The following is a 25,052-nucleotide window of genomic DNA, read 5'->3' as shown; positions in this document are numbered from 1 at the left end:
ATAGCTTACTTCTGCTGTTATATCTCACTGTTTTATGGTGTTACGAGTGTTCACTCAGCAGGACTGCACTCGATATCTTTGTTGCGATGTACTTTTCAGGCGCTAGGTGCAGCGTGAGAGACCTTGAGGGCGAGGGTTGCAATTTGAGTCTTGGCAGGGCTGTGAGAGCAGAGATCTCGGACCCTCACTGCAGAGCAGCGTGCGGTGATTCCTGAAAGATGAGCTGAGGCGGCGTGTGAATCGTTGCAGAACAGTTGTGCACGGGTACGGCAGCAATACCAATCGACGCAGCGATGGGTATCCTTTGCAGAGCATGGGTGCCATCTGAGTTTCTACTCCGAACTCCTGGATGAATCATAACAGAGCAGAATAGTGATTCACTACTTTGCGGAACAAGAATGCAGCGTCCATTCTTTGTGATGAATGAAATGGGAGTCGAGGTGGAATGATTGTGTGTAGAACAGCGTCCGCCCGCGAGGGGACACTGCAGTCGAAAAAGACGATCAACCCACCGGCGGCTGATTGACGGTCGGAGAGGGCGGGAGGACTTGGGTTTAGAAGCTGATTGGTCGGCGGCGCCGGTTTGATTGACGGGCCAGCGAAAGGGGCGGGGATAAGCCTGCGGCTGGCCGAGGTTTGCGGCGTGTGATTGGCGGCGGCAAGTGAAGCGTTTCCGGCGCGCGTGCGGCGACGGTTGAGCCATTCATTATTCGAAGTTGTGAAGGGGTATGTGAGGCGGCGACCGGCGGGACGAGAGAACGACCACTGCCTGCCCATCTTCCTTCACAAACATTCTCCGTGTTTGTGCCGCCGTACCAGGGCTGCTGTAGCCGCCGCCGCCGAGAGCGGGCGACGGAGCGAAGAGAAGCGTCGAGTGGGAGCGGTCGGAGCCGAGCCGCCGGCGGGCAATCACCATGAGGTGAGGGCTGGGGGTGCTCTTCATCTCCGACCCAAAGTGGGCGAAGGCCTGAATCGCTGGCCCGGAGAGCGGTATAATCGGCTGGGGGAGGGGATTTAAAGACCCCCAAGCGTGGGGGAGGAGTGGAGTAATGGGGTGGTGCCCTGAAGGTGGCTTGGGGGGACGGTTACTGGAGGAGAAAGGAATGGTTGTGGTGGGGGGGGGGGGCGACAGGAAGGTGGATGCATCGAAGGTGACGAGTTGGTAGACCAGAGGATGGGAACCCTTGAATTTGAGTGAGATGGGGTGAGGGGGGTGTAGGTTTGGGGGCGTCTCTGGTTAGAGGAGATGGATATGGACTTGGGGAGGTTCTCTGATTGGAAGTGAGGAGGCGCCACTCTGGGTCAGAGTCTGAAGATAGAAATTGTAGGAATGCGGTTGATTGGGGTGTCGGGTGACGTTAAGAAAGGACTGAGTTGAAAACAAGCACATCTGAATTGGGGGTGTAACTGATGGAGTTGGTGTTGGGGGATTTGATTAGAGGAAAGGGCTGTGTTAGGTTGTGGGGGGAATGAAAAGGGAGCTCTGAATGGGTGGGAAAGGGCCCGATTGAAGAAGTTGGGGGAGAGAATTTCCGAATGGAATAGTGGTTGGGGATTTGTGATTGGAAGAGGAAGGGATGCAGGTTGAGGTGCTGGGAAAGAGAAAAAACGGATTGGAGGAGTGAGATGGGGAGATTTGATTGGTTAATGATTGGGGTAAAGGCAAGAGCATGTGGGTATGGAGTCATTGTGAGGTGAAAGAGAAAAGACAGATGCCTGAGTGGAGAAAAAGAGGAGACCCCTGAACTTAAGGGGTGGGTGTGGGACTTCTGAATTTGAGAGATGCATGAGGGGTGGGGAAACCAATGGGATATGTGGATTGCTGAAGATGGAGGCTGGAGAAAAAGTGAGCTGATTTTGGGGGTAGATAAGTGATGGACTTTTGGAAGAGTGAAATAGACAATGGTGGGGACTTGTTGACTGTTTTGGAACCCCTTTTGATCTTTATCTAATCCTGGGGTTCCCAAACTTTTTTTTAATGTGATGGACCTCTTCCATTAACTGAGAAGTATGTGGACCCTAGGTTGGGAACCTGTGATGGAGACTCATTATTGCCAGTATTTATTTGTGCTGAATTATAACCTAATTGTTTGACATGTACTTTTTAATATTATCTTTGTATTTTTGATCTGTAGTTTAGCAAACTTTTAAAGCATGTATATTTGAATGTTTAAAAATAATTGATATGGAAGTGACTGGTTTTAGTTTTCAAAGCAACTGTCATTTTTATTCTGTAAGTCTGAAGATAACTCCTTTTTCGAATTAATGAATTAAATCAATGGTTTGGGAGTTGCTGTTTGACTAAGGCATTCTGTATTATTAACCTTTTGTATTAGTGTTCCGCTGTGCTTTTCAGTAGCACACTCTGCCAAATAGATTTCCAATATTTCTGTGACATGTAACATTAAAAGTGTGTTCGTCTTCTCCTGTCCAAACTAATTGTTATCACTCATACTATGATGTTTTAATGTTATGAGTTTTTTGCTTGGTGATTTCTCGGTCATTAATCACTTGCAAACCTGTTTTTGCTCAGCTAATGTGTGAATATTTGACCTTGAAACTTGCCTACTAATTGTGATCGGGAATGGGAGGTTGCTGATCCTCAAAAGATCTGTACTTCAAGTGAGTCATACGTGGTTTTGGGAAGGAGGGTGATTAAATCTGTTGTGCCATTTGCCCATCAGTGCTGATCTATACCATAATCCAAAAGAACAAATTGGCAGATGCTGGTAATATGAAATGTAAACAATAGATTTCTCAAAAGCTCAGGTGGCAATTGTGTGGAGGGAGATGCATATAGTAGATGTTTTAATGTGATTTTTCTCTACAACCTGAAAATTATCATCCAAGAGCAACTTCAGTGTTTTAGGGTGAAATTCCAGGTTTGTGTTATGCTTTATGAAGGAACCTTTGCTACACAGTTCACCCTAGTTTTAATGCTCTGTCACCTTGACCTAAACTGCTTGACAATAGAAGTAGTTTCTTTCAATCCCATCGATTACATTCATAATCTGTAACTCACCAACAATATGATCCATTAATATTGACAGTTTAAAGTAATATGGTTTGAGAAACATCCTGCCCCTTTGTTTTGCTTAATTCCATTTGGTCAGAGTCAACTCTATAAGTTTCCTCCTTGTGGTGCAGTGCTCTGGGCTGAACACAACTTCTCCTGGTCTAGCCATAGCTGCATAAACTTGCAGTCCTTTGAATTCTGCTCTTCCTGACATGTGCCATTGAGTTTTACTGTTTTCATTTTGAAGTTTTTCACCTTTTAGTGAGTTGTGTGCTTGGATGCTTAAATCAACACAGTTTCTACTTTTTACCATGTATGGGCATGCATGATCACAGAATCAGTGATCTAAATACTTTCTTCACTGTGGGGAAATATTAGTCATTTACAGTTAACTGGCCGTTGATTTATGTTTTGAGAAATATTTAATATACATGGGTCAGTATGTGTTCCACTTGCTTACTGCAGACGGTGTGTGATTTCTTTATCAATACTCCCTGGGTTTTCATATTCCACTGTCCAAAAAATAAAGCTTATCCAAAACTCTGCATTTAGAATTTAATTAGAATTTACTCTATCCCTCTTTTAGATAAGTTTGCATTGGTCCATTGTACACAGAATTTATAATTCTCATTGTTTTCTAATCCCTTCATGGTCTTACTCTTTTCTCACCCTTTCAATAATCTGCACTGTGCCTTTGGTGCTACACTCTATTCACCATTTTTCATTTACGACATCTACCCTTCACCCTGACCCCCCCCCCCCCCGCCGAAACTTAACCCTTTGACTAAGGTGTATTCATTTTCTGTAAAGTGATGCTGTAAAATACAGATTTGAAGTGTTCAGATGAAGAATTTTTGGGCAGTTAATTGCATTATCTATGCCTATGTAAATAGAATTTTGAATTGTCATTTCTGTTGAACTTATGGTTAAGGTTTTAAGTTTTTTTTAGAAACTTTGTAAATTTATTATCAAAGTATGTGCATGCTGCCATATAGTATCCTGACTTTTATTGGTAAAAGGAAATGCAATAGAATTTTTAAAAAACTATATGTAAGCAGATAAAGACTGACAAACAACCAATGCACAAAAGAAGACAAACTGCAAATAAAAATAATACTGAGACCATGAGTCCGTAAAGTGTCCTTGAAATTTAGTCCATTGGTCATAGTATGAGTGGTGATCGAAGTTAAACATGCTGGTTCAGGAGGCTGATGCTTGCAGGGTACCAGCTGTTTCTGAACCTGGTGATTAATTTATTTGTCTGTGTGTCCGTTTGTCCACCAATTAACCCACTAACCAATATGTCTTTGGACCGTGGGAGGAAATTGGAGCACCCAGAGGAAACCCACATGAAGCACAGACAACGCCAGAATTGAACTGCAAACTTTGGAATTCATCGAGCTGTAGTAGTGTTGTTCTGACCGCTGCACCACTGTGGCACGATGTGTATTGTACTGTAATGTGGGACCTAAGGCTTCTGAACCTCAGTAGTGATAAGAGAGCATGCACTTGGATGGTGGGTATAACAACAAAGGCAAAATAAAGTATTCAAAGGCTGTAATGTGATTTCAGTTACAGACGATAACATGGTTGCTACAATGTTCCACTTACATTTTATCAAAGACCATCTCAGCTTGCAACTTAGAAACAATGGGAGACAAAATTGTGTTTTTATTGTGTTTATGTTCCTGACAGTACAATAAAAACTATTTAGTAGTACAGGTCCTTTCCAGTTCATAAACACTGGACTTGTAATTAGCCCATACATGAGAGTTTGGAAGACCAGTGAGATGGATTTGCTTGTTATTGTGGGGCTGCAGCTGTTTTCTGCTCAGTGCGAACTCAGACTTGTGACTGTTTAGGTTGCAGTTTGTGCCGACAAAATCTCACTCTGCCATGGCGAGGAGACGTTCTTCATTTTAAATTGCTGTATCATTATCCTACAACATTAGTTCATCACCCAGTACAGTGGATTCCAGTTAATTGGGGCATTGGTTAATTGAGGCAGCCGCTTATTTGGGATAGCTTTTAAAGAATAAGAACTAAATTGAGAAAAATAATTGGGCTTCCCTTTGTTTACTTGGGACAATATGCCACTTAATTGGGTCAGGAGATTGTTGCCAAACAATGCACGGTTGGCTGTTAGACACTACACCATGCTTGGAGCAAACAGTTTTTAAATAGCATCACTTGTTGTATTTGTGTGCAAAAAAGTGTTTTTTGCCAGTGAGACTTCTTTACTCACTGCAGTTTCAAGCATTCAGACTTGGAGATGCCAGAAACGGCCGGGAGTGACAATGAAATTATTTCACTACCTTAACAAGTGAGGAAATACGAAGAATTTGAAGGTATCAGCTGTTATCTTGAATGTTACATTGAAGATGAAGATCTGGAGGATGCAATAATCTAAATTGCATCTAATTTAGATACGATAATCTAATCTTCTGTTATGTGCACTAGATGTCTACACTGATTATGCAGTCAATCAAAAGAATATACGATTAATTCCTCTGAATATATTTATTGGGAACCAATGCACAGTATTAGAGTACTGTAGAGCTATTGGTAGGATTCTAATTTATTCGATGTGTCACTGAAATACATAATTTGTTAAACAGTATCTTGTGTTTTTTTTTAACAATTTCCATGAAACTTCAGCTAATTGGGACAGCTGCTTAATTTTGCCAGATGGCACTGGTCCCGATGTGTCCCAATTAACTGGAATCCACTGTAATTCTAAATGATGAAGACAGTGAAACTGGGATTAAAAAAAATAATTAATTCAGTTATTTTTACAAGTTACATTTAATTGAAATGTCGAGACACTTTTTGGAAAAATCAAGTCTACACAAATATAGTTGAAAAATGAAGTGTATTCTGATTTGCCACAACTGCAGCTATGAAGATATATCAGGCAGAAATGCACATTGGTGATTTTGATTAACATTTCTTTTACAGTGTGGTCTATTTATATTGTTGTTTAGTTTAGAGTTCCCTCTATCAAAGATAGAGCTGATCTCATTGAGATACACAAAATTCTCAGAAGGTTGAAAAGCTGAGTCTGAAATAAAATGTGTGCACAATATATGTTTGCTTTAGAAAAAATTATTAAAAATTATTAAAAGAATCGTGATACTCCAAATTTTGTACTCAGTGCCCTGATTAATGAAGGTAAGTGCACCAAGTGCCATCTTAATCTTGTTTACCCATGTTTTTGCTTTTTGGGACCTATGTACTATTATCCTTTGGTCTATATGTTCTGTGATACTCTTCAGGGCCCTGGCATTTATTGTGCAAGTCCTGTCCTGGTTTAACTCCCCAAAGTGCAACACTTAGCACTTGTCCAAGTTAAATTCCATCTGCCATTCTTTGGCCCACGTTCCTAGTTGATTATAGATTCTGTTTTAATCTTATCTAACCTTCTCCGTTTTTGCTATACCGAATTTGGTATCAGCAGCAAATTTACTGACCGTGCTAACTTTGTTAGCTGTTCAATGGCCCAGTTCACTGAGATCTTGTTATCTTACATAATCTTCACTGACCACTGCACCACTTACTCCGCAATCTACATTCTCATTCAAATTGTTAATGTATATGACAAACATCAGTAGACCCAGAATTGTTCCCTGTGGCACATGAGTAGCTATAGGTTTCCAATATGATAATCCACCACCCACCGTTTCTTTTGCATTAAGCCATTTTTCTATCCATTTGACTTGTCCACTGTGGGACTTGTAATCAAACCTTCAGGACTAGCTTACCTAGCAGGCCTCATCAAAAATAATATTGGCTGAAGTTGCATGATATTTATGGAGATCTGACTAGTTTATAAGTTAAATTTGGTATGACATAAAATCTGGGAGCACGTGAGACTAGTGCTGTGGTTGAATTTAAACAGGATTAATGTGGATGCATTTTTAAAATTATTTTCAGAAGTGTCTGGTAGAGAAATTTGCTCATGTTGGACATTTGAAGATGTTTTGCATAAAATGTGGTTTCAAGAATATGAGAAGTAGCACGTGTATGTCATTTTACCTCCAGTGGCTGCCATTCAATAAAATGACGGTTGATTTTGGTGTTAATTTGTACCCAGCCTGAGATCTCTTGAATCCTTTGATACCTGTCTTGAACATACTCAATGATTTGTCCGCATTCAATCTCCAGTCCATCAGATGCATGGTTATATAAATAATTTGAATGAAAATGTAGGTAAGTTTGCAGATGATGCAAACATTGACAGAATTATGAACAGTGAAGAAGGTTGTCAAAGGACTTGGTAAGATTATGCCCAATTGGTAGCTAAGTAGCAGGTGGAGTTTAATCTGAACAAATGTGATGTGTTGCACTTTGGGAGGTCAAATGTTATAAAGTATGCAGGAAATGACATAACCCTTAGGAGCATTGGTACAGAAAGGAATCTTATGGCATGCTTGCCTTCATTGGTCAAGGCATTGAGTATAAGAATAAGGAAGCCATGTTGTAGCTGTATAAAATTGTTTGGATTATGTTTTAGCTTTGGTCACTGCATTATAAGAAGGATTTGGAGGCTTTGGAGAGAGTGCAAAAGGGGTTCACTGGAACGCTGCCTGGATTACAGAGTGTGAGCCACAAGGAACAGTTAGACAAGCTTCAAGTGTCAGTGTTAATGATGGAGTGTATAGATTGGGTGCCTGTCAAGTGGGTTGTTATATCCTAAATGGTGTTGAGTTGTCTGAACGCTGGTGAAATTGCACTCATAAAGTGAGTGGAGAGGCCATCATTTTCCTCGCTTAAGCCTTGCGGATAGCGGCTTTGGAGAGTTTGGAGGTGAGTTACATACCCTAGGATTCCTAGCCTGTGACTTGTTTTTGCCAGATGACAGTAAGAAAAAGGAATTAATTGTGGACTTCAGGAATGGGAGAAAATATAACAGGCTCACTGAGGGTTCAGCACTGGAAAGGATGAGCAGTTTCAAGTTCCTGGGTGTAAACATCTCTGAAGATCTGTCATGGGCCAGTCACATTGATGCAATTATGAAGAAGGCAAGCCAGCAGCAATATTTCATTCACAGTTTGAGGAGATTTGGTATGTCACCAAAAGCTGTGGCAAATTTCTGCAGATGTATGGTGACTAGTTGCATCACCTGCTGGTATGAAGGTCCAATGCACAGGATCGAAAGATGTTCCCATCATCAAGGACATCTCAAGAAGGCAGGATCTGTCATTAGGACTATTTCATCCTACCATTAAGGAGGCAGAACAGGAGCCTGAAGATGCATGCTTTTTAGGAAAAGGTTCTTCCCCTCTGGATTTCTGGACAGTCTGTCAAAAGTTTCTACCTATCCATTCATCCATATGTGTATATTGGTTGGACCAAAGTGCCTGTTTCTGTGCATTGTGGCTGAAGGGCCTGTCCCTGTGCCGCACAGCTGCATGTACAAAGGCACCCAAGTAGCATTCAACACAAACACCCTTTTTCCCAGTCAGTGATGTTACTTGCATTTTATTTTGTCAACATGCTACATTTAACTTTTCAAGATTGTTTAGTGTCATTTCTTGTACACAAGTGTAATTCTGATCCAATGCAACAAGAAAAAAAGATAAAGAACACAATAATAATAAAAACACTTTACAAACTGCATTCCTCTCATCTCAGAGCACTTTAATGTGTATTTGCTGTAATGCAAATGCTGCACCACCCAAATGAGTTAAAGGATCTGATCTTCAGATGGTTAATGAAACTTAGCCACAGCACTGAAAATGCTTGCACTCCTGCACCACCTAAAGCAGCACCTTTATTTTTTTCTTTTTATCTATTGATAAGAATTTGGATAAGATCTTGCCAACAATAAAGCATTTCCTCAAAGCTGAATTGAGGTAATGGCTGATTATCTGTTAATTGTGAAGTGGGGTGCCGTGCGCAATCATAATAATTTGAAAACGGAAGTGGGAGCATGGAGGAAGATCTGGAAATCTCCAGGAAGACCTTCTTCATCGCTGCTGCTGCTGTGAGGTCTGGGTCTCTGCTGGGAAGAACAGGCGTTGCTGATGGCCGTTGGCAGGGGCGTCTTAATACACTCAGCAGAGGATGGTGCTCGGAGAAGCTGTGCCAGAGGGGATGGTCGGAGGCTTGGAGGTTCAATGGACTCGGAGTCCGCTGCAGTCAGGTCGCTGCGTCTGTGAGGCTGGGTTTGATGGAGCTTTCATTGTGTGCTGCGTCTGCGAGGCTGAGTTGAGCGGCGCCATGGAAGTCCATAGCGGGGGTATTCCCTTCTGCCACCTGTGTGGGATGACAAGTCAAATCAAGACCCTGAGAACTTGTGGAAACTGTGTGATGGTTTCTTTCAAACTTATAGTCTTTGAACATCTTTGGACTATTTTTACTGTGCCCATGGTCTTTTTTTTTAATCAATTATGCTATTGTTTGCACTGTTGTAACTATGTGGTTTTGTGCAGGTCTTGTAGCTTTAATTTTTGGTCTTGTTTTGTCTGGTGGATTTGGAGCTCCTTTCCGGGGAACGTGCTAAGATGGTAGCACGATATTAATATGCAGCAGCCTCTCCAGACTCTGGATTGGGGATTGCCAAATGTTATGTGGATTTTTTTGGTGTAGTCTGTTTTGTCATATGCATTTGTGATATCATTCTGGAGGAACGTTGTCTCATTTTTTAACTGCATTGCATTTGTGGTTTCTAAGTGACAATAATCTGAACCTGAAGTATTTGAAGTTTGGATCGAACCTTATGATCTTCTGCTAGCAGTGAACAGATGTGAAGGCCTAATGAGTAAGCTTAATATATGATGTGATTGTTTCATGTGGCTTGAGCAGAAAGAGGAAATTGCAGGAAGATAAACTCAGGAGTCTTAATTGCAATATTGTTGGTTGCTGACTGGTAGAAATTAAGGTTGGAATGGGTGGGTGTTAAAGATAATGGTTTTGGGGAGTGGATTTGGAAAAATGCCCTGTTTTTGAAATTCCATTTAAGGAAAGATTTTCTGGATGGGAAAGAGTTAAAAGGCTATTACTTTGTAACAAATGTTTCTGTCTCTGTGCAGCAGTAAAACTATGCAAGAGTGTCTGTGGTTATTAAGGCATCTGTAAAATCTGGGTATTTATAGCCTGAAAGCTATTTTATGTGAAATATTAGAAGTTGATGTGGTAACTGTTTCATCTCCCATTTTAAGTAATGGAATCTAACCCTTTCCCTAATAAGGAAATGGCCAATGTGTAATCCAGATTAGGTCTGAGTAATTGGTAAAAATGAGCTACAGTCTAAAATACTCATGGCCATGAAAATGTGTTCAGATTGTCACGTGGGATGAAAGTGGAGGGGGTGGATGGATTCCCCTGACTTCAGGGAAAAGTTCAAAGCAGATTTCCTATTGTGATATCTGAGTTACTTATTTTGTTATACTCCAACAATGAAGGAAAACATAGATTTTGTACTGAATTCATTTAATTATTTGCTTTATAAAAAGATCTAGTTTTGCAGAAGTGTGACTTGTATTGGATAAAATATTAGAAGGAATTCACAATCAAGATTTTGAGTTATTGTTGTATGTAATAAAATTAGCCAGTTTCCCACAGTGTGATGAAATTTAACCTACTTCTGTTTTTAGCTTTACCATAGAATAAATATGAAAAAAAATCAAATAAAGGCTGAACTACCATTTTTATTTCTTCCCGACCTCCCCTCACACACTTTTCACAGGGATCCCTTCTCTGATTTGCTGGTTCATTCACTCCTCCCCACTACTCTTCCTCCTGGCACTTATTCCTATAAGTGACCAAAGTGCTATACCTGCCCATTCTCCTCCACCCTCACCTCCAATCAGAGTCCCAAACAGTCCTTCCAGCTGAGGCAACTATACACCTGTGAATCTGCTGGGGTCATCCTATTGTATCTGGTGCTCCTGATGTGGCCTCCTCTATATTGGTGAGACTTGAAATTTGAGGGACCGCTTTGAGCACCTCTGATAAAAGTGGAACTTTACAGTGGCCAAACATTTTAATTCCCATTCCAGTTCCGACATGTCAGTTCATGGCCTCCTCTTGTGCCAACATGAGGCCATCCTCAGGGTGGAGGAGCAGCACCTTATATTCTGTCTGGATAGACTCCAACCTGATGGCATGAATAAGGGGTTTCTGCACCTGTATTTTTTTTTAAATGTTTCTCCTCTTCCCCTCTTCTTTTATTCTGCACTCTGGCCCCATACCTCTTCTCACCTGCCTATCACTTCTCATGGGGCCCCTCCTCCTACCTTTCTCCTACGGGCCATTCTCCTTCCCTATCAGATTCCTTCCTCTTCAGCCCTTTGCCTTTCCTACCACCTGGCTTCACCTATCACCTCCTAGCAATCCTCTTTCCCCTCCCCCCACCTTTTTATTCTGGTTTCTTCCCCCTTCCTTTCCAGTCCTGAAGAAGGGTCTCGGCCCAAAATGTCAACTGTTTATTGATTTCTATAGATGATGCCTGGTCTGCTGAGTTCCTCCAGCATCTTGTGTGTTGATTTTTATTTTCTGATTGATCTGTTTCTTTGCCTTCCAAAGAACTTCTCATTTGAATCCTTTAATGACTGAGGCTATAAAGGCACTGTGAAAGGTTGTAGGAAAATTTCCTCACTTAGTTCCAGTGGCAAGGAATTTCACTCATAACTGGAGAAAATGTGGCTCTTCTCTTTGGGCCAAAGAAGGTAGAAAATACAGAATTGTATGAGATCATGACCATTTTAGGGTAAATGGAGATGATCATTTTTCATGAGTAGATAGCCAAAAGCACTAGGAGATGGAGATTTAATTTTTTGTATATGTCATACGTGGAGGCGAAGAAAAAGTACACAGTGAGTGATTGTTTTCCAGACTTTAGTCTTTTACTTTTTTCATGTTGATTATTGAATCCTGGAACAGATAAACAGTCTTGTCCAACCATGGGAAGTGTTTTTCCTTCTCCCCCCCCCCCCCTTAAATGGTTGTATTTAAACTTGTCATCGACATGGAGGTCTTAGCCTGTTAGACTTTCATAAAGGCACTTAGGAATTATCACATGGGGGGGGGCTTAAAGTAAATTTGCAGGGGGGCAGGAATCCAGAATGTGAGAGAGGATAGCGAGATGAAGAATAAAGGACAGGTGGGGACTACATGATTCTGGAATATTAAGCGTGTAGTAGAGAAAGGTGAGGCGGAACAAGTGATAAGGAGGACACATGTACAGAGGGATGGTCTGACGGAACATGGAGTTAAATGTGCAGAAAGAATAAGTAAATTTAGGAAGGACAACAAAATTCAAGGGGTGTATAGCCGGTTGGGAGTTCGGGGAGCTGGGTTAAGCACAATCTGCAGCGATTTAAACAGAGAGAGGAGAAATGGGCTAAAAATTCTATATCTGAATGCACAAAGTGTCAGAAATAAGGCGGATGAGCTTGAAGCTCAGGTGCGAATGGGTAACTTTGATGTTATTGGGATAATGGAAACATGGCTGCAGGGAGATCAGACCTGGGAAATGAACGTACAAGGGTATACATGCTGTTGTAGGGACAGAAATGTGGGCAGAGGGGGTGGGGTGGCCCTGTTCGTGAGGAATGAGATTCAGTCCTTTGCAAGGGGGGGGGGGGACATAGGATCAGGAGAAGTAGAGTCTATGCGGATAGAACTGAGGAACAGTAAGGGCAAAAAGACCCAAATGGGTGTTATCTACAGGCCCCTGAACAGTAGCATGGATATTGAGTGCAAGTTGAATAGGGAGTTAACATTGGCATGTGGCAAAGGTAATGTCACAGTAGTTATGGGGGATTTCAACATGCAGGTGAACTGGGAGAATCAGGTTGGTGCTGGACCCCAGGACAGGGAGTTTGTAGAGTGCCTACGGGATGCATTCTTGGAACAGCTTGTACAAGAGCCGACCAGGGACAAGGCTATTCTGGATTTCGTCTTGTGTAATGTACAGGATTTGATAAGCGATCTTGAAGTAAAGGAGCCATTAGGAGGTAGTGACCATAATATGTTAAGTTTTTATCTGCAATTTGAGAAGGATAAGGGTAGCTCGGAGGTGTCAGTGTTGCAGTTGAACGGGGGAGACTATGGAGCTATGAGGGAGGAGCTGGCCAAAGTTAACTGGATGGATATCCTAGCAGAAAAGACAGTGGAACAGCAATGGCTGGTATTCTTGGGAATATTGCTCAAGGTGCAAAATCAGTTCATCCCCCCGGAGAAGGAAGGATTCAAAGGGGAGAAAGGAGCCACAGTGGTTGACAAAAGGAAGTCAGAGATTGCATAGCATTTTAAAAAAAGTATGAACGAGCTAAGGTGAGTGGGAAGACAGATGATTGGGAAATTTTTAAGGAACAACAGAACTTAACTAAAAAGGCAATACGGGGAGAAAATATGAGGTATGAACACAAGCTAGCCAGGAATATAAAGGAGGATAGCAAAAGCTTTTATAGGTATGTGAAGAGAAAGAAGATAGTTAAGAACAATGTTGGGCCCTTGAAGAATGAATTGTGTGAAATTGTTATGGGAAACAGAGAAATGGCAGAAGAATTTAATAAGTACTTTAGATCTGTCTTCACTAGGGAAGACACAAGCAATCTCCCAGATGTATGGATGGGCCAAGGACATAGGGTAATAGAGGAAATGAAACAGATTGACATTAGGAAGGAAACGGTGGTGAGTAGATTGATGGGACTGAAGGCTGACAAATCCCCACGTCCAGATGGTCTGCATCCTTGGGTACTAAATTGGCCCTGGAAATTGCGGATGCTTTGGTAATCATTTTCCAATGTTCCTTAGATTCAGGATCAGTTCCTGAGGATTGGAGAATGGCTAATGTTATCCCACTTTTTAAGAAAGGAGGGAGGGAGAAAACAGAACTATCATCCTGTCAGCCTAACATCAGTAGTGGGGAAGATGCTAGGGTCCATTATTATATTGAAATAGTAGTATATCTAGATAGCAGTGATAGGATTGGGCCAAGCCAGCATGGATTTACCAAGGGCAAATCATGCTTGACTAATCTATTGGAGTTTTTCAAGGATGTAACCAGGAAGTTAGACAAGGGAGATCCAGTGGATGTAGTGTACCTCGATTTTCAGAAGGCATTTGATAAGGTCCCACATAGGAGACAGGTGGGTAAAATCAGAGCTCATGGCATTGGGGGGAAGATATTGACATGGATAGAAAACTGGTTGGCAGATAGAAAGCAAAGGGTAGCGGTGAATAGGTGTTTCTCGGAATGGCAGGTGGTGATTAGTGGGGTGGCACAGGGCTCGGTATTGGGACAACAGCTGTTTACGATTCATATCAACGATTTAGAGGAAGGCATTGAGAATAACATCAGCAAGATTGCTGATGATACAAAGCTGGGTGGTAGTGTGACGTGATGATGTGAGGAGAATTCAGGGTGACGGATAAGCTGAGTGAGTGGGCAGATACTTGGCAGATGATGTTTAATGTGAATAAGTGTGAGTTTATCCACTTTGGGAGTAAGAACAGGAAGGCAGATTATTAACTTTTTAATATTATTTATTTATTAATTTTTAGAAATCACAAAGAATAAATGTCGTGATAAAATAGTAAGAAAAATAATATTAACCCTCCCCCCCCCTTAACCCTTGTCTAAAGAAAGAAAAAAAAGGAAAGAAGAGAAAGATTGCCTGGATATCGGAGGATCCCCACATACTCCATGGAATTCAAAATAATTTTGATATTTATTTTTACTTTCTCCAATTACTATAATTTTATCTTCAAAGGACCTATGTATTTAATCCTATTTTTTGTAAGTATGGGAACCAAATTTTCAAAAATATATCATATTCATTTCTTAGATTATACATAATTTTTTCAAGTAGAATACAACTATGTATTTCATTATTCCAACGATCCATAGTTAAATATAAATCAGATTTCCAAGTAACTGCGATAACTTTTTTGGCTACTGCCAATGCAATTTTTATAAATTTTTTCTGATACTTATTCAATTTAAATTTCGTTATCGTCCCTTCAATATCTCCTAATAAAAATAATAGTGGACGATGTGGGAGTTGTACTCCAATAATTTGTTCCAATAAAAGTCTTAAATTTATCCAAAATGGTTGATGGTCAATAAATGGGATAAAATATTTAGGTATTAGAGTTGATAATGATGTAAAAAATTTATACAAACAAAATTATTTGCCATTATTTAAAAAAAAGAGGATCTTGGTAAATGGATGATGTTACCAATAACATTAATAGGTAGAGTTAATGCTGTAAAAATGAATATATTTCCTAGATTGCAATGTTCATTTCAAACTTTACCAATACAATTACCTCAGAAGTTTTTTCAAGAACTGAATAAATATGTAAGGAAATTTCTTTGGAAAGGAAAGATGTCAAGAATATCATTGGAAAAATTGACATGTAAATTTAATTTAGGCAGATTATTATCTGAATGGTGTAGAGTTGGGTAAGGGAGAAATACAAAGAGATCTAGGAGTCCTTGTTCATCAGTCACTGAAGGTGAATGAGCAAGTGCAGTAGGCAGTGAAGAAGGCTAATGGAATGTTGGCTTTTATTATAAAGGGAATTGAGTACAAGAGCAAAGAAATTCTTTTGCATTTGTACAGGGCCCTGGTGAGACCACACCTGGAGTATTGTGTCCAGTTTTGGTTTCTAGGGTTAAGAAAGGACATCCTGGCTGTAGAGGAATTGCAGCGTAGATTCACGAGGTTAATTCCTGGGATGTCCGGACTGTCTTACCCATAGAGGTTAGAGAGACTGGGCTTGTACACGCTGGAATTAAGGAGATTGAGAGGGGATCTGATTGCAACATATAAGATTATTAAGGGATTGGACAAGATAGAGGCAGGAAATATGTTCCAGATGCTGGGAGAGTCCAGTACCAGAGGGCATGGTTTGAGAATAAGGGGTAGGTCATTTCGGATAGAGTTAAGGAAAAACTTCTCCCAGAGTGCAGTGGGGGTGTGGAATGCACTGCCTCAGAAGGCAGTGGAGGCCAATTCTCTGGATGCTTTCAAGAAGGAGCTAGATAGGTATCTTATGGATAGGGGAATCAAGGGATATGGGGACAAGGCAGGAACCGGGTATTGATAGTAGATGATCAGCCATGATCTCAGAATGGCGGTGCAGGCTCGAAGGACCGAATGGTCTACTTCTGTACCTATTGTCTATCAATGGGGGGGGGGGGGAAATGTCTGCATGGAGGATAATTGTTATCAGCTGGGCACTTATTGGAACATCCTCAATGTGTTACAATTTCTTTCAAGTTAAATATTAATCTTTTATATTTTGTAGCAAATACTGACAAATGCTTTAATTTGATTTTAGTTGTGCAATCTACTTTGAATTTTCTAGTTTCAAGCCCTTAATTTAGAATTGTGCAATTTAAATCCAGTGTTTACAGTGATCATTTGTTAATTGACCTTTGGTAGTGGTTCTTTTGATAAGTTAGAGTTGACATGGAGCTGATTATGACCCTAAATCATATCTCTTCAAAATGAATGGATATTTAAATTCTGAAGTAAAAACAAAACACTGGAAATATCAGGTCAGGCAGATTTTGAGGAAAGAAACTGATCAAATGTTTTATGCCTGTCATTTAGAAAGTCAGCTATTCAGTATGGAAGCAGGGCCTTTAGCCCAATAACCGAACTGCCCAAGTTACTTAGCTGAGCTCATCCCATGTGCCTGTACTCAGCCCATATGCCTCAAAACCAGGGTTTCCCAACCTGGGTGTCCACATTGGTCCATGGCATAAAAAAAGGTTGTAAACCTCTGCTCTAAACCTTTCCTGTCCATGTAATTGCCCAAAATTCTTTTAAATATTGTAATTGTGCCCACTTCTACTGCTTCCTCTGGCTACTTGTATTTTATTCGCTATCCTCTGTCTGGAAAATTGTCCTATGGGTCTTTCTTAAATTCTTCCCCCCCTCCCCACTTTAAACCTCAGTCCTTTATTTTTTGACCTCCCCAGCCTGATTTGAGGAGGGGTGGGAAACTATGGCTATTCATCTTATCTAAAAACTTCATAATTTTATGAACCACTGTTTGGTCACCTGTCTGCCTCATACACTCCGGGGTAAGAAATCCTCATGAGCCAATCTTTGTAACCCAAATTTATCATCTCCAGTCCCAGTAACATTTTCGTAAATCTCTTTTGCATCTTCAGTTAAATGACATCCTTTCTACAAAAGGGTGGCCATTACTGTATGCAGTATTCCAAATGTGACCTTACCAGTGTCTTGTATAGTTGTAACATGATGTCCAAGCTTGTGTACTCAGTGCCCTGATGAAGACAAGCCTGCCAAATGCCACCACCTTTCCTCTGTTTTCCATGTCACCACTTTCAGGGACTATGTATTACACCCCTGGGCTTCTTCATTCCACAACACTTCCTAGGGCCCTGTTGTTAACTCTGCAAGTTCTGCCCCAATTTCTATCTTGCATTTATCTAAATAAAATTCTGTCTACCATTCTTTGCCATATCCAATGGCCCAGTTCTTCAAGATGCATTGTAATCTTGAATAATGTTTACTGTCCATAATGCCTACAATTTTAGTGTTTGCATACTTACACTACCTATATTCTCGTTGAAATCATTAATGTAAGCAGCAGACCCTGCACTGATGCCTTCAGCCACAGGCCTCCAGTTTGGAAAAAACATTCCTCTGCCACAGCTTTCTGAATCTTGCTGTCAAGCCAATTTTATATTCAATAGGCTAGCTTGCCTTGGATCCCATGTGATCTTACTGGACTTATCTACTATGTGGTGCCTCCATGTTTTAGAAGTTGATCAAGGATGCATTCTGTTCTTTGGGCCACGATTAAAAGCCCCACAGGCAACTTGGTGTTTCCAATCAAACACAGAAGAGATCCAGAACTTCCAGCCGAGAATAGCCAGGACTGTTATGATGAGATTGGCATGTGTGTATCACAGTCTGTTCAACAATCTTGTTACTTTTCTGACTACAAGGAGAGCAAGGAAATAGCAAAGGCCCAATCCTATGGGTCCAGTGGCAGCGCAGAAAGCTTAACTTTTAAGTAATTGAGAGGATTGGAGGGATTATAAGGAATTTTCTTTTCCATTTGAGATGATGTAGATATGGTTCTCTGAAATGTTGGTAGATGTGGAATAGATTGAGGCATTGAATAGGTATTTGCAGTGTACTTGAGTTATTATCTGAGAGCCCTGGATCACTTGTTGAAAATTGGGATAAAGCTGCATATTTTCTTGATCAACTCTGTTATGAGGGATCAAATGATAGCCTCATTGACACCGATGGTCTCATCACTCCTCCAAGCACTCCTTTGGATTGCTGGAGAATCTGTGGTCTCTCCTATGTATCTTAATGCTCATTCAAACTTCTACTTTAGTTTTTTTTATCCCATCAAAAAGGGGCATTTCTGTTATATACCTTTTCACATGTAATCTTGCTGAATCTGGAGTTTTCCAGAATAATATTAGGAGGAGCCAACTTTCACCAAAGTCATAAAATCTTAAACTTTAATATACAATTGTTGAACAGTTACTGGGTTTGTGATATTGATTATATCTGAAGTAATGGCCATTCAGGTTATTTGCAATTTCCATAAGTCACGGTTTAAACCAGTTCAAGCTCCATTCTAGAAAGGAGCCTTGTTCCAGGTTGACACTTCATTGTGGTGCTAAGTTTAGAGGTGGCATCCTGTGGATGATACTGAGAACAGGAGAAGGGAAGGACTGCAGATGATGGAAATCTGAAATAATGCTGGAAATACTCAGGTCAGGTCATAGCAGTCTAGACTGCTCTTTCATCTGAAGCAGTAATTCAGGTTGTCTTCCCATAGATGTATACTGAGCTAAGTATTTCCAGCGGTTTTAATCCCATAAATGGTACTTTAAACAGATCTTATGTGAGTGGTCATATGTATGGTAACTATCGTGACAAATGTCAAAATAATCATGGAAGTGCACTTTGTTCTTGGCACTGTATAGCTCTTTTAAACAAATCATCAGCAAAACCAGTGCCTTGATCTTTAGGATTTCTTTTTTCTGTGTGCTTCCCTATATTATAATAATAACTTTGCCCATTATAACTATTTAAAATACTTCGGCATTGGAATTTTCTTGAGGGCATGGAATAAACATCGTTTAACTGCAGCAAGATGCGAAATACTGGAGGAACACATAAGATCAAGGAGTATCTGTGGAAAAGAGTAAGCTGTTGATGTTTCTGGCCGAGACCCATCTTCAGGGCTGAGAAGGAAGGGGGGGAGATGCCTTAATAAAAAGGTGGGGGATGGGGAAAGAGACTAGCTGGAAGGTGATGGGTGAAGCCAGGTGGGTAAGAAAAATCAAGGACTGGAGAAGAAAGAATCTGATAGAGGAGAGAGGACCACAGGAGAAACATAAGGAAGAGGGGACAATGGAGGTAGAAATAGGTAGGTGAGCAGTGACGAAAACTCAGAGTGGGAAATAAAGGATGGGGGGGAGGTGGGGATGTGGGAGAGAGACTGCTTCACTAGAAGGAGATAATGATATTCATACCAAATGGAATATAAGGTTATATAAAGTTTAAAAAATGTTGCTCCTCCACCCTGAGAGTGGAGTCAACTTGGAAAGAGGAGGCCATGGATCGACATGTCAGAATGGTAATTAAAGTGTTTGGCCACTGGGAAGTCCCATTTGTGGCACAGGGTGTGGAGGTGCTTGACGAAGTAGTTCCCCAATTTACAATGGGTCTCACCAATGTAGAGGAGGCTGCATTGGGAGCGCCAGACACAGTAGATCACCCAGCAGATTCACAAATGAAGTGTTACCTAACCTGGAAGGATTGTTTGTGGCTCTGACTGGAAGTAAGGGAGGAGGTGTATGGGCAGGTCTAGCATTTAGGCTCCTTGCAGGGCTGAGTGCTTGGAGGAAGATTGGTGAGGAAGGATGGATGGACAAGGAAATTGTGGAGGGAGCGATCCCTGTGGAAAACGGGTGGGGGTGGTACTATTGGTAGGGTCTCTTTGGAGATGTGTTGGATGCAGAGGCTGGTGTTAAGTATGAGTGACTATCACGATTATAGCTGTGGGAAGGTGGGGTGAGCGCGGATGTACGGAAAATGGAGAAGTTGCAGGTGAGGGCAGCATCAATAATGGAGGGAGGGAACCCCTCTGTTCTTTATAAAGGAGGACATTTTGATGTCCTGGAATGGAAAACTGCATCCTGGGAACTAGTGTTTAGTTCTGGTCATCTCACCACAGGATGTGGAAACCATAGAAAGAGTGCAGAGGAGATTTACAAGGATTTTGCCTGGATTGGGGAGCATGCCCTATGGGAATAGGTTAAGAAACTTGGCCTCTTCTCCTTGCAGCGATGGAGGATGAGAGATGACCTGATAGAGGTGTATAAGATAATGAGAGGCATTGATTGTGTGGATAGTCAGAGGCTTTTTTCCCAGGGCTGAAATGGCTAGCATGAGAGGGCACAGTTTTAAGGTGCTTGGAGGTAGGTACGGAGGAGATATCAGGAGCAAGTATTTTACACAAAGGGTGGTGAGTGCATGGAATGGACTGCTGGTGATAGTGGTGGAGGTGGAGACAATAAGGTCTTATTAGAGACTCCTGGATAGGTACATGGAACTTACAAAAAATGGAGGGCTTTGGGTAACCTGGGGTAATTTCTAAAGTAAGTACATGTTCAGCACAGCATTGAGGGCTGAAAGGCCTGTATTGTGCTGTGGGTTTTCAATGTTTCTATGTGGCGGTGGCAAAGAAACTGAGAAAAGGGAGTTCGAGTGGGAAGAGGTATAGTTAAAGATGAGCATGGGAGTCAAGTTTATAATAGATGTTGGTTGAAGTTTGTCTCCAGAAATGGGAGCAGAGAAATCCAGAAAGGGGAGCAAGTTGTTGGAAATGGAGCAAGTGAATTTAAGGGCAGGGTGGAACTTAGAAGCAAAATTGATAAAAGTTGATGAGCTCTGTATGAGTTCAGGGCAAGGACCAGTTCTGTCAGATGGAGGAGAATTGCATGTCTTTGCTTATTTTGCTCTTTGAACTGGCCAATATATAAGAATAAAAAATCTTATTGGATGATTTGATATATCTGACGAAAGCATCATTCCAGATGAAAATTCCAACAGTTTATTTCAGGCCTTGTTTCAGACAGTGAGTAAAGTGCCAGTAATGTAAAAAAAATGTTAATGAGATGTGATCATTCCATTTTTTGTCCATCTCTAATTGACCTTGAACTGGGACTGTTTTGAAGGACAGTTAAGAGTCAACCTTATTGGGAAAGGATTGCATTTAGTCAGACTAGATAAAAAACCCATTTTTTTCCTAAAAGTCCTGAAGGACATAATTAAAGCAGATGGGCTGTGTTAGCAATTTGGGAGGCTTGTGATCACTTTTGCTTTTTGTTGTAAATATTTGCTGGATAAGAACTTTGCTGGGTGCTCTAGCATTAATTTTCTTTCCCCAAAGTGCATCCGAGAAACCTGATGTGAGCCTCTTCCTTGCAATGCTCCAGTAAGTGTGGAAGATCTCCCACAGTTGTGTTGAGTGATGCAGAATTTTACTTGCCTATTAGAATGCACATTGTTCTCTTTCCAAAGCAGATTGGTGTGACTTTGAGAGAAGTGGCAGTATTTTCACCAGCTTGCTGCTCTTAACTTTCTCTGTGGAAGTTGACAATTTAAGGGGAGCCTTTAAAGAGTGCTTGGCAAGTTCCTCCATCGCATTCTGTAGATTCTAAAGACTGCAGCACCAGAAGTGAGGATCAAGAAGGTATGGTCAATGGAAGTGGAAGAGCACACATGGGACTGCTTTGAGTCATTGGACTGCACATTATTCAGGGATCCATCTTCGAATCTGAATGAATGCACCACAGTTGTCACTGACTTCTTCAAGACCTGTGTGGACGAATGTACCAGACATACCCAAACAAAAAGCTGTGAGTGAACCAGGAGATTAATAGCTCTTCTGAGGGTGTGAGCTGTGGTATACAAGCCCAGTGACCCAGAACTGCAAGAAGTCCAGGTGCAACCTTTGAAAGGCTATTTTAAGAGAGAAAAAAGACTACATTCCAATTGAGGTTAGTCATGGATTTGGATCATGTCAGCTCTGTCAGGGTTTGAAGCTTATTAGTTCCTACTAAGTGAAAATTAACATGAATGGCTGTGATACTGCGCTCCCAGGTGAGCTCTATATTATTTATGCAGGCTTTGAAAGGGAGAATAAAACTACACTAGTGAGAATCCCTGCAACACCTGATGACTTTCAAGAAGGAGCTAGATAGATGTCTGATGGATAGGGGAATCAAGGGATATGGGGACAAGGCAGGGACTGGGTATTAATAGTGAATGATCAGCCATGATCTCAGAATGGCGGTGCAGACTCGAGGGGCCGAATGGTCTACTTCTGCACCTATTGTCTATTGACCCTGTGATCTCTGTCTCAGAGGCTGACATCAGAGTATCTTTCAAGAGGGTTAACTTTTGCAAGGTATCAAGCCCTGATAGGGTACCTGGTCAGCCTCTGAAAACCTGCGTCAACCAAATGGTGGGAGTGTTCAAGAACATCTTCAATATTCCACTGCTGCATGTGGAGATTCCCACTTGCTTCAAAAGAGCAGCAATCATGCCAATGCTCAAGAAGAGCAGGGTGAGCTGCCTCAATGAGTACCAGTGGCACTCACATCTAATGTGATGAAGTGCTTTCAGAGGTTGGTCATGGCTTGAATCAACACCTGCCTAAGCATGGACCTGGACCTGCTGCAATTTGCTTATTGCCACAATAGGTCCATAGTAGATTTAAACTCACTGGCTCTCCACTTGGCCTTGGATCTCTTGAACAATAGCAATGCCCATGTCAGGCTGCTGTTTATTGATTATAGCTGACTGTTCATTGTTCAATACAATCATACCCACAGGTCTCCCAGTGAGAAAGTGAAGATGGAAAAACATTTTTTTTGCTGACAATGAACACTGGCACACCTTGAGGATGTATGCTTAGACCGCTGCTCTACTCTGTACACCCATGACTATGTGGCTAGCACAGCTTAAGCATCATCTATAAATTTGCTGATGATACAATTATTGTTGGTAGAATTTCTGATGGTGATGAATAGGCATATAGGAGTAAGCTAGATCAAATGGTTGAGTGGTGTCACAATAATAACCTTACACTCAACGACAGTAAAGCCAAACAATTGTTTGTGGCTTTTAGGAAGGGAATATTGAGGGACACCCCAGTCCTCATCAAGGGGTCAGCAGTGGAAAAGGTGTACAGTGGCTATATTTCATTAGGAGTTAGAGGAGGCTTGGTCTGTCATCAATGACTCTTGCAAATTTCTACAGATGTACAGTGGAGAGCATTCTAACTGGTTGCATCACCTTCTGGTATGGAGAGGCCACTGCACAGGATCAGAAAAAGCTGCAGAAAGTTGTAAACTCAGCCATTTCCAAGGACATATCAACCAGGACATGACCTCTTCTCTTGCTACCATCAAGGACGAGGAAACCGAGCCTGAAGACACATGCAATGGTTCGGGAACAGCTTTTTATCGTCTGCCATCAGATTTTAAATGGGTAATGAATCCATAAACTACCTCATTTTTTCTCCCTTCATACGCAACTTATTTCATTGTTAAAAAATTTAGACTTGCTGCAATTTAGTTTTAATTATTATGTATTGCTGCTGCAAAACAACAAATTTCATGACGTATGACAGTGGTATTAAACATTCTGATTCTTTGTAAAGTCGAGAGACTATGTGTGAAAATCTCTATCAGCAGTTTTTGAGATACTCAAACCACCTGGTCTGTCACCAATCATTATTCCACAGTCAGTGTCATTCAGATAACATTTCTTTCTCATTCTGATGTTTGGTCTGAACAACAGCTGACACTGTCTGCATACTTTTATTAAGTTGAGTTGCTGCCACATGATTGGCTGATTAAATATTTGCATTAACAAGCATGTACACCCAATAAAGTGGTCATTGAATATATGAAAGTATCGAAGAAAACAAGTTCTATCAGTAGCTAACACTGGATTTGAGTAGAGATCTTCTAGATCTAAAGGCAATGAAGTCTCATTCAGGAAAAGGGTGGAAAGGAAGAGAAAATGGGGGACAGTGGACCAGTTAGCATGGCATGAGTTTCAAATTGCAATGCATTAATGAGTTTGTAATATTGCTTAATAATTGGGATGAAGTCAACAATATTTTGGAAATGGAAATTCTTTTGAGTGCTGGATTTTGAGTTTGTAAAAAGCTAGTTAAATTAGGGGTAATATTGAATGTAGTATATTTGTATTTTCAAAAGCTACGGTAGGTTATTTCAAAAAAGGATTTAGTTTTGCTAATACATGAGCAGAGATCAGGATTGATTCAAGGACAAGAAACATAATAATGTGTTAGTTACAGCCAGCAGACAATTAAATCATTCTTGATCCCAATGGACTACCGGGGAAGAATAAGGTACCAGAAGTGGAAGCACTGAGCTTCATCTCTGTATGCTAATGACTTGGATGAAAAGTCAGTTTATCAAAGCTGTGGGAAAGGAATGAAAATAGAAATTGGTAGAAATGTTTGTGGAGCCGTCTGGTTATAATAGATTAATGAAGCCATTGGAAGAGGATACAAACAGGGGACATGTTGTAATTCTGAAATACAAGTCCGAGCTGTTACTCAAACCGAAGTCCAAAAGGACAATACTGCAGATCAGGTAGTATCTAGAGAGAAAGACTTATCATGGATGGATGACCTCACAATATGTAAATTCATCCATTTGAATGAATGTATTGGCGGAAGGGAATTTTTTTAGGTCTCTTCAGAGAGGAAATGAAGAATCTGAAGAATGATTGTCTGGAGAGCTTGTATTGCAATGGTGCAGATGAACTTATTGGTTTGAAGGCTGCACACTGGCTCAGTGGAAGATGAAGTGTTGTTCATCAAGCTTGTGTAGGATCTTTTTGGAAACATCTGATAGCCCACAGCAAGTAGGATGGAGAAGTGAAGTGACTAGGGACTCATAAGCTTAGTTCCCTTTGCTGACTGAGTGAACTCAACTTCTATTTCTCAACTTGTGTATGGTTTC

General features: G+C 41.1%; 1 protein-coding gene across 1 annotated transcript in view; it reads left to right on the top strand.

The window, feature by feature from the left end:
- The first annotated feature begins 632 nt into the window (after positions 1-632).
- The window catches only part of enah (ENAH actin regulator), a 313,411-nt gene continuing 288,991 nt past the window's right edge, over positions 633-25,052 (top strand). The window contains exon 1 of the mRNA XM_059982582.1: positions 633-919. The gene's annotated coding sequence lies outside the window, so the exon portion shown is untranslated. The remainder of the gene's footprint in view (positions 920-25,052) is intronic.

The sequence above is a fragment of the Hypanus sabinus genome, chromosome 10, assembly GCF_030144855.1.
Source record: "Hypanus sabinus isolate sHypSab1 chromosome 10, sHypSab1.hap1, whole genome shotgun sequence".
In the NCBI taxonomy this organism is placed as follows: Eukaryota; Metazoa; Chordata; class Chondrichthyes; order Myliobatiformes; family Dasyatidae; genus Hypanus; species Hypanus sabinus.
This window is presented reverse-complemented; position numbering and strand designations above follow the sequence as displayed.